Raw genomic sequence first — 11,140 nt, forward strand, 5'->3', positions numbered from 1 at the left:
CTGACAAGGGAAGTCAAGGACAGTATAAAACTAAAAGAGAAGGCATATAATATAAGATTAGTGAGAACCCAGAGGATTGGGAAGGCTTTAAACTAAAAAGACAATATGGGGAGAAAAGATGAAATACAAAGGTAAGCTAGCCAATAATATAAAAGAGGACAGCAAGATATTCTTCAATTATATAAAGAGCAAGAAAGAGGCAAGAGTGGGCATTGGACTGATGGAGAATGATGCAGAAGTGATAATGGGGAATAAAGAAATGACAGAGTTGAATAACCTTTTTGCATCCGTCTTCACAGTGGAAGTCACCAGCAACGTGCATGAAATTCAAGAGTCAGGGGAGCGGCTATTACTTGGGAGAAAGTGCTTGGGAAGCTGAAAGGGCTGAAGGTGGATAAGTCACCTGGACCGGATGGACTGCACCCTAAGGTTCTGAAAGAGGTGGCTTTAGAGATTGTGGAGGCATTGACAGTGATATTTCAAAAATTACTTGACATGAGTGGTCCCAGATGATTGGAAAATTGCCAATATTACCCCGCTGCACAAGAAGGGAACAAAGCAAAATAGTGGAAACTATAGGCTGGTTAGTCTGACTTTGGTGGTTGGTAAGATTCGGGAGTCCATTCTAAAGGATGAAGTTACAGAGTATTGAGTTCATGATAAAATAGCCCAGTCAGCATGGCTTTGTGAAGGGGAGGTCTTGCTTGACAAATTTGCTGGAATTCTTTGAAGACTAGCAGGACAAATGAGTCAGTAGATGTTGTTTATTTAGATTTTCAGAAAGCCTTTGATAAGGTGCCACAAGTGAGGCTGTTAAGGAAGATGAGAGTCGATGGTATCAAAGGGCAGATACTAGCATGGATAGCAGGTTGGCTTGATGGCAGAAGACAAAGAGTGGCTACAAAAGGGGCTTTTTGTGGTTGGCTGCCAGGAACTAGCGTAGTTCCGCAGGGGTCCGTGCTGGGGCCGCTCCTCTTCACGTTATATATTAACGATTTGGACGAGAGGATTGAAGACTTTGTGGATAAGTTTGCGGGTAAAATGAAGATAGGTGGAGGGGCAGGTAGTGTAGAGACAGCAGGGACTCGGCATAAGGGCTTGGACAGGTTGGGAGAGTGGGCAGAGACGTGGCAGATGGAATATAATGCAGCAAAGTATGGAGTCGTGCATTTTGGTAGTAGGAATAAAGACGTAGACTATTTTCTAAATCGGAGGTGCAAAGGGACTTGGGAGGGCAGGTGCAGGATTCCCAAAAAATTAATCTGCAAGTCAAAGAGGTAGTAAAGAAAGCAAACTCAATGCTTGCATTTATTTCAAGAGGGCTTGTAAACAAAAACAGGGATGTAATAAGGCCGCATTTGGAACATTGTGAGCAATTTTGAGCACCATATCTGAAGGATCTTCTGGCTCCTACTTGTGGGAGAGTCCAGGACTAGAGGTCATAGCCTCAGAATTAAAGGACATTCTTTTAGGAAGGAGACGAGGAGATATTTACTTAGTCAGAGGATGGTGAATCTGTGGAATTCTTTGTCACAGAAGGCTGTGGAGGCCAAGCCAGTGGATATTTTTAAGGCAGAGATAGATTCTTGATTAGGACAGGCGTCAGAGGTTATGGGGAGAAGGTAGGAGAATGGGGTTAGGAGGGAGAGATAGATCACCATGATTGAATGGCAGAGTAGACTTGATGCGTCAAATGGCCTAATTCTACTACTATCACTTTAAATCTGGATTTGATAGATTTCTGTTAATCAAATACATTTTTTAAATCTCACTGGAAAATTGTAATGGTTTCCAGCAGTTAAATGCCTCTTCGTTGCAATAAATTATGAAATCAAGACAGCAAGAGGCCATTATGCCAGCTCTTTACAGTAAATTCAAGTCATACTCCCACTCCTCAATCCTAGAAAATAAATAATAAGCCATTTAGCCATCATTCCCACGCCATTCATTGTTTACTCTTAACTTTGCATCACTTCCCTTTACTAATATCCACTAATTCAATTATCCCTATATCTGCAAATGCTTATCTTTAAATATCTGTCCAATCTCCTTTGAAGCCATGAAATTAATCTGCATCCGCTACATCCCGAGGCACTACTTGCCAGATGGCAAAAATTGGCAGAGTTTATTTCTCACAGAACTGTTGGATCTTTATCCAATAATAAATTGGGTCCAAAGTCATGAAAATGGACCTATTTATCTAATTCAAATGTATCAAGACTTTTTCCCCCCGCTATCACATTTCCCCTAAGCCCTCTTTGGTCCAACCCGAACAAAATGTAGCACTCCAGTTGTGGCCGAGCCAATGTTTCATAAAGACTCTGTGTCATTTCTTACGCTCAAGAACCTTAACTTAGCATACTGCCTTCATCGCATGGTGTGGCACTGGAATTAATCAGGTTCGATCTGACCTTGGGTGCAGTGCAGTGTAAAGTGCATTCTCACTTTTACCTTTAGGTTTGGGGCACCATCTCTCTCACAATCCAGAAATGTAGTGCAAGAAGCTGAAAATGAACTCAAGGGGAGTTAATGGGCACAAGAAAATTGCAGGACTAGAGGCAAAGGACGGGCAACGGGATGGGACTGCTCTGCTGAAAGTTGGCATCATCTCCATGGGCTGTATGGTCTTCTCTGTTTTAATAAATATATTAATAAAATACAATGTTCCTACAACCCTTGTTCGATCCTATTTGGCCTGTCCTCTCCTTGCTCTTTAAAGTAAAATATTTCCCTGCACTACTATGCATTAAATTTCCCTGCTCCCCCAACGCGCTTGTTGTCTGCTTTATCCAGAATCTATGAGGTACTGCCTCAAAAAGACAGCGGCTATCAATAATGACCCCAATCAAACTGATCATGCCATCTTCACACTAGGAGGTAAAGAAGCCCCAAGTCCCACACCACCAGGTTCAGGAACAGCAACCTTCCTACAACCATTAAATGAAAGTGACTTATACAACTCTATAATCATGTCTGACTTCTCTATCGTGTCCTTCACTCCAACACCAAGGACGTAACGCATTATGCAACGCACACAGTGATACTTTAGACATTCCTGCTCATTCTCATGACTGGAAATCAGAAGGGCAGAAATGGCACTGGAGATAGCTCATGACTGTTCCAGCTGCTACGTTCAGGCAAACGCCTCCGTTGCCATGCTGAGAACGGAGAGGTTGAGAAGGAGTTTCTTCCCAGAACCATTAGGACTGTAAACTCCCATCTCACCAGGGACTAACTTTACTGTACCACTCTACTTTTTTTTTAAATTGCTGTTTTTCCCCCTTTTTCCTTCCGCCCACAATATTTAATATGTAAAAGAATATGTGATTCTGTTCCATTTTGTTGTAGTTTGTTTGGTTGTTTGTTTGTCATTTTGCACAAAGTCCGCGAGCATTGCCACTTTTCATTTCACTGCACATCTCGTATGTGTATGTGACGAATAAACTTGACTTGACTACATTTCTAATATTTACCATTTGCTCAGAGCTTTGTTCTAAGGTGAGGTGTTGGACTGCATCACTGTAAAGCAGAGAACTTATTTAAAAATAGCATTCATCGAATCCTCCACCTATCTACTATCCCAAACAATGGAGCAGAACACCTCCTAGAACAATAGTCCAAGAAAACTTGTCAAGTAAAGTCACCTTCTTGGGAAGAGAGGGAGGGGCAAATCCTTCAGCCCATTCAGGTTGAATGCCAAGGGCCAGGTGAACTATGGAAAGTTGAGGAGAGGTTTAAAAAAAGGAAACAGGCTGTTGAGAGCATGAGAAGTCCAGCGGTAAGTATTAAAGAATTCAAGAGTATTCCAAACATTAACAGGAAATTTACGTTGAAGGGAAGAGCATGATTGAAGTATTAATACATATTTAAGGTAAGACTTTATCAGGAAAGTATCAGCAAACTGAGCAACTGAGATTCTAAATGGGTTAAAGATTGATAAGAGACACTGCAAAGACCAGACACATTTTAAGCGGATAGGTCATAGGGTCCCAGGTGAGCTGGATCGTTGATTACTGATGGGACAAAACTGAAGGGTCCCCTATGACTACAAAACTGCACACGTTGCCCTTGCACCAAAAAAAAGTTTAAATCCAGACATGAAAAATGTTCTAGAAGGAATATTCAGAGTTTGGATGATGAGGGAAATCGAGGCTTTGAGTAAGGAGGCGGCATGGCACGGGTATTGGCAGCTGGGATCAAACTAAAGTAAGAAACTAAAAAAGAAAATCAGAAGAGCAAAAAGGGGATAGGAGATGGCTCTTGCAGATAGCATTAAGGATAATCCCAAGTACATAATGGGGAAAAGTGGAACTAGAGAGTGGGATCCCTCTCAAATCAAAGTGGTGAACTATGTGTGGAGCCACATGAGACGGGCAAGGTCCCCAGTATTTCTCAATTTTACCGTGGAGAGAGGACTGAGGAACTTGGGATCAAAGGAGAGTTAGATGAATGGATAAAAAATTGGCTTCATGGAAGGGTAATGGTGCAAGGTTGCTTCTCGAACTGGAGCCCTGTGACTAGTAGTGTGCCTCAGGGTTCGGTAACTAGGCTTACTAACTAGACAAACTACGGTTTGTCATCTATATCAATGATTTGGATGCGAACATACATGGCAAGATTAGCAAATTTGTAGATAATATAAAAGTGGGTGGTATTGCCGATAGATGTCAAAAATTGCTGCAGGATCTTGATCGTTTGGACAGGTGGGATGAGGAATGGTTAATGGAATTTAAGAGATGAGAGGTATTGTATTTTGAAAAGTTTAACATGGGCGGGACCTACACAGTGAATGATAGGGTTCTGGGAAGTGTTACAGAACAGAGGGATCCAGGGGCATAGTTCCTTGAAGGTGGCGCCACAGGTAGATAAGGTAGTCAAAATGGCCTTTGGCACACATCATCAGTCAGAATATTGAGTATAGAAGTTGGGAGGTCATGTTGCAGTTATAGAAGACATTGGTGAGGCCGTATTTATAGTATTGTGTTCAGTTCTGGGCACCATTACACAGAAAATATGTTGCCAAGTTGGAAAGGGTAGAGAAGATTTACGAGGATGCTGCCAGGATTCGAGGGTCTGAGCAATAGGGAGAGGTTGAGCAGGCTGGAGCTTCCTTGGAGCACAGGAGAATGAGGGGTGATCTTAGAGGTGTATAAAATCATGAGAGGAATTGATCAGGTAGACGCACATTATCTTGCCCATAGTGGAATCGAGAACCAGTGGACATAGGCTTAAGGTGAAGGGGAAGATTTAATCGGTATCTGAGAGGTAACTTTTTCCACACAAAGCATGGCGAGTGTCTGGAACGAGCTGCCAGGGGAGGTAGTTGAGGCAGGGCCTATTAGTATTTAAGAAATAATTAGATACATGGATGGGGCAGGTTTAGTGGGATATGGGCCAAACGCAGGCAGGTGGGACTAGTGTAGGTGGGGCATGTTGGTGGGTAAGTTGAGCCGAAGGGCCTGTTTTCACGCTGCGTGACTATGACTGACAAAATTTAGCACTCGCTTAGCCAAGTGTCGATTGATCAGAGCGAGGCAACATGAATTGGGGTGGGATAGAGGAGAAAAAAATAAATATCACACCGATTTGACATACTTTTTATAAACTGATGCAGTTGATATGGACCTAAAAGGCATTGAATGAATCAAGGAGGAAAAAGTCAGTTCATCCAGACAAATGTCTGTTTAAACCTCTGTTAGAAATCTTAGAGAAACAACAGGCCAGGCAATATCCAGAGAGAAACTTTAACGATGATCTGTCATTGCAACTTAAAAAGTGGGAAAACGTATTTTAAATATATGGACAGGGAAGGAATGAAGAGAAGGTGCATCGTGGCAATTCCCATGCACAACAGCACAACTAATTTTAGAGTGGTGCATCACGATCATACCAGGCCACGATGCATCTTTTCAGCTAGATCCACCAAGAACACAGCTCCTCCCCCCCTCTATCAAGTAACTCCATGATACAGTACCTCAAGGAGGCAGCATGTCATCCAGGCGTCAACTTCTCTATATCGGTGAGACCAAGTGCAGGCTCGGCGATCGCTTTGCCCAACCCATCCGCTCAGTTCATTCTAACCAACCTGATCTCCCGGTTGCTCAGCACTTTAACTCCCCCACCCATTCCCAATCTGACCTCTCTGTCCTGGGCCTCCTCCATTGCCAAAGTGAGGCCCAGCACAAATTTGAGGAACTCGCTTAGGTAGTTTACACTCCAGCGGTATGAACATTGACTTCCCTGGTCTCCCACAAAGCTTACTGTCTGCCTTTTCCTTTCTTCCCCCCCCCGACATCAGTCTGAAGGGTCTCGACCCGAAACGGTGCCTATTCCTTCTCTCCAGAGATGCTGCCTCACCCGCTGAGTTTCTCCTGCATTTTTTGTCTACTCTCCATCTCAATGTTACTATCGGGCAAGAAGTACAGATGCCTGAAGTACCACAGCATCAAATTCAAGATATGCTACTTTCCAACAACTAATCAACTTGCACAATCTTAATCCTACCTTAATTGTCATATATACCGACCGATAATGGAGCAGTGAAATTATTTTTCTGTAGGTTAACAAGCCCATTAACGTATTAACAAATATATATTACAATTAATTAATAATAGCAATACTTGGTAACCATAAGTACAAAACCAGTCAGTGCAACCAAAAAAAAGTGTATAGATCATATTTGCTGAGGAAGTGGTTAGTGTTCAAGAGTTTGATTTGCTGCGAAGAAGCTGTCTTGAATCTGGATGTCACGATTTGCAGGCTCCTTGTACCTTCTTCCCGATGGTAGCAGTAAAATGGCAGCATGGCCAGGGTGGCGTGCATCTTTAATGTTGGCAGCCATTTTTAGGCAACACCTCCAATAGATCCCTTCCACAACAGGAAGGTCAGTACCTGTGATGGACCAGGAAATAACTGAACATAACTGTCCACTTTTTCGATAAACATGGACTTGTTTTTTTCTAAACGAGTTTTGCATTAGACCTTTTTATTTTGCACAGCCTTTCTTTTTGAAATTGTGTAATTTATGTATATTTTTCTGTTATCTGAACTCAAGTATTACACTACCATTTTCCGGCAACTGATGGTTCTTTAATCCGGAAAGAAAATCAGAAGAGCACACTTGAAATCCCATTTCCCCCACCATGGGTGGGGGAGTTAAAATTGGCATGGAGCAAAAGTAATGCTGTAGTTGTTATGGGAGATTTCAACATGCAGTTAGACTGGGAAAATCAAGTTCGTACTGGACCCCAAGAAAGGAAATTTGTAGAGTGCCTTTGTCATGGATTCTTAGAACAGCTTGTATCGGAGCCTACCAGGGAGAAGGCACTTCTGGATTTAGTGTTATGTAATGAATCGGATTTGATAAAGGACCTCAAGGTTAATGAGCCATTAGGAGGTAGTGACCATAACATGGTCAGGTTTAATCTACAATTGGAGAGGGAGAAGGTTAGATCGGAGGTGTCAGTGTTACAGTTGAATAAAGGGGACTATGGGGCCATGAGGGAGGAGCTGGGACGACAGTGGAACAAAATGGCAGGTATTTTGAGGAATAATACAGAATGTGCAGGATCAGTTCAATCCTAGGAGGAAGAAAGATTCCAAGGGGAGTAAGGGACGACCATGGCTGACAAGGGACGTCAGAGACAGTATATAAATTAAAGCAAAGAAGTACAACGTAGCAAAGATGTGCGGGAAGCAAGAGGATTGGGTAATGTTTAAAGAACAGAAGATAACTAAAAAGACAATACTGGGAGAAAAGATGAGGTATGACGGTAAGCTAGCCAAGAATATAAAGGAGGATAGTAAAAGCTTCTTTAGGTATGCGAAGAGGAAAAAATTAGTTAAGACCAATGTTGGACCCTTGAAGACCGAAAAAGGTGAATTTATTATGGGGAACAAGGAAATGGCAGATGGGTTGAACAGGTACTTTGGATCTGTCTTCACTAAGGAGGACGCAAACAATCTTCCTGATATAGTAATGGCCAGAGGATCTGGGGTGACGGAGGAACTGAAGGAAATCCACATTATGCAGGAAATGGTGTTGGCTAGACTGATGGGACTGAAGGCTGATAAATCCCCAGGGCCTGATGGTCTGCATCCCAGGGTACTTAAGTGGCTCTAGAAATCCTGGATACATTGCCGATAATTTTCCAATGTTCTATAGACTCAGAATCTGTTCCTGTGGATTGGAGGGTAGCTAATGTTATCCCACTTTTTTTTAAGAAAGCGGGAGAGAGAAAACAGGGAATTATAGACCAGTTAGCCTGACATCGGTGGTGGGGAAGTTGCTGGAGGCAATTATAAAAGATGAAATAGCCGCACATTTGGATAGCAGTAACAGGAAAATAATCAGGGAAAATCATGCTTGACTAATCTTCTGGAATTTTTTGAATATGTAACTAGGAAAATGGACAAGGGAGGGCCAGTGGATGTAGTGTACCTGGACTTTCAGAAAGCATTTGATAAGGTCCCACATGGGAGATTAGTGGACAAAATTAGGGCACATGGTATTGGGGTTAGAGTGCTAAAAATTGGTTGGCAGACAGGAAACCAAGAGTAGGGATTAACGGGTCCCTTTCAGAATGGTAGGCAGTGACTAGTGGGGTACCGCAAGGCTCGGTGCTGGGACCGCAGCTATTTACAATATACATCAATGATTTGGATGAAGGGATTCAAAGTAACCTTAGCAAATTTGCAGATGACACAAAGCTGGGTGGCAGTGTGAACTGTGAGGATGCTGCTATGAGAATGCAGGGTGACTTGGACAGGTTGGGGGAGTGGGCAGATGCTTGGCAGTTTAATGCAGATAAATGTGAGGTTATCCAGTTTGGTAGCAAAAACAGGAAGGCAGATTACTATGTAAATGGCATCAAGTTGGGAAAAGGGGAAGTACAACGGGATCTGGGGGTCCTTGTTCATCAGTCTATGTAAGTAAGCATGCAGGTACAGCAGGCAGTGAAGAAAGCGAATGGCATGCTGGCCTTTATAACAAGAGTCGTCGAATATAGGAGCAAAGAGGTCCTTCTGCAGTTGTAGAGACCTAGTGAGACTACACCTGGACTGTACAGTTTTGGTCCCCTAATTTGAGGAAGGACATTCTTGCTATTGAGGGAGTGCAGCGTAGGTTTACAAGGTTAATTCCCAGGATGGCGGGACGGTCATATGCTGAGAGAATGGAGCGGCTAGGCTTGTACTCTGGAGTTTCGAAGGATGAGAGGATATCTCATTGAAATATACTAGATTGTTAAGGGTTTGGACACGCTAGAGGCAGGAAACATGTTCCCGATGTTGGGGGAGTCCGGAACCAGGGGCCACAGTTTAAGAATAAGGAGTAAGCCATTTAGAACGGAGACGAGGAAACACTTTTTTCTCAGAGAGTTGTGAGTCTGTGGAATTCTCTGCCTCAGAGGGCGGTGGAGGCAGGTTCTCTGGATGCTTTCAAGAGAGAGCTAGATAGGGCTCTTAAAAATAGCGGAGTCAGGGATATGGGGAGAAGGCAGGAACGGGGTACTGATTGGGGATGATCAGCCATGATCACATTAAATGGCAGTGCTGGCTCGAAGGGCCGAATGGCCTACTCCTGCACCTATTGTCACCCCCAAAAATGTGGTGCCTAGGCTGGGTACAGTAGCCGATCTCAGCCTGATAAGAGACCTCAGTGGCAATCGGCAGGTCAAAATTGACCCCTGTCGTCAGGACAGAGCCCGCAGATTAACTCCCACAACCTGGTATCTCAGTCCCTCGGCGGCTCAGGCAGTTGGACTGGCAAAACGGATAACCCATTTAGGCTCAGGAACCACGGGTGCTGGAAAATCGGTGATGGACTTGTATCTATGGTGTGCTGCAAGATTTACATTGTACTTGGACGTCACTATACCCATACATATGGGGGGAAAAACCCCAACATGATGAAAATACCATATAGGGGTGCAGGCAACGTGCAAACAAAGAAAAACATTGGAACTGAGATGCAGAACACAGCAGTGGCTGGAAATCTTACATTAATAATCACTCAGGTGTGTCTGATGACAAAAGCATTGTCAGAACTGTGCTTCAGATTTTCCTTTCCCAATTTAGTTTCCCCTCTACCATATTTGAGCACAACCATTCACCAATTCCTGCACTTCTCTCTCTCCTTCCCCCACTAGTCCTTACATTCAACGTAATTGTGAAATTCGCATAGAATTCTACCTGATGTCACAAGAATTCTTTACAAATTCTTGGTTCATTTCTCCAATTCTCCCGGCTACCAGGCTGCTCAAGTCTGCCCCACCATATCAAGTGATTTTGGTTGATTTAAGCCAAGAGTCGGCAACCTTGTTATGCATAGGGGAGGGGCCAGGATGCATGTCTGTGAGCGGATGGCGGGCCACATCAATCACGTGTACACATAGATCCCGCGCCGGATGGCAGGCATCAAATCACGTGTTCACATAAGGTAGACGAAAATGCTGGAGAAACTCAGCGGATGAGGCAGCCTCATGTAATCCTTACACGTCTCACCCGCTGAGTTTCTCCAGCATTTTCGTCTACCTTCGATTTTTTCAGCATCTGCAGTTCTTCCTTAAACGTGTTCACAGAAGGTGCGCTGCCATGCTGGCGGCTTTGCGCAGGATGCGGTACAGCCAGAGCTCGGCGCTCTGCCATGCTCGGCGGGCCAGATGATTATGGGGCAAAACATCTGCATGCAGGCCGCATGATTTTGGGTCACGGGCCCCATCGGCCCTGGGACAGTAGGTTGCTGACCCCCTGATCTAAACCAACCAAATCTTTTTTTCCTAAGTATCTTTATGTCTCCCGACATGGCTTTACAATGTTGAAACCAAATTTGGATCAGGTAACTGCTTTATAAACAAAAACCAATCCACACGGGTGACCAGTTGCCTACCGCTATTTCTTTATCCCAATTTGCCAACTTGTCATCATTAGCCATCAAAATTTAGCTTACTGGAGGCAGAAAGCACTTAGGCAGGGAAGTCGTATTAAACCATCTGCAAAACAGTGGCAAAAGCCACTGGAGAAGAATCTGAACATAAGGTTTGACATATTTGATTAATCAGTTCTGCATTCTCTACCAAATTGTTATCAGGTCTTACCATTTGGATCGCGTGGAAAAACTAGGCTGCCTTTCTATGAAAAG

This window comes from Amblyraja radiata, chromosome 5 (assembly GCF_010909765.2).
Source record: "Amblyraja radiata isolate CabotCenter1 chromosome 5, sAmbRad1.1.pri, whole genome shotgun sequence".
Taxonomy (NCBI): domain Eukaryota; kingdom Metazoa; phylum Chordata; class Chondrichthyes; order Rajiformes; family Rajidae; genus Amblyraja; species Amblyraja radiata.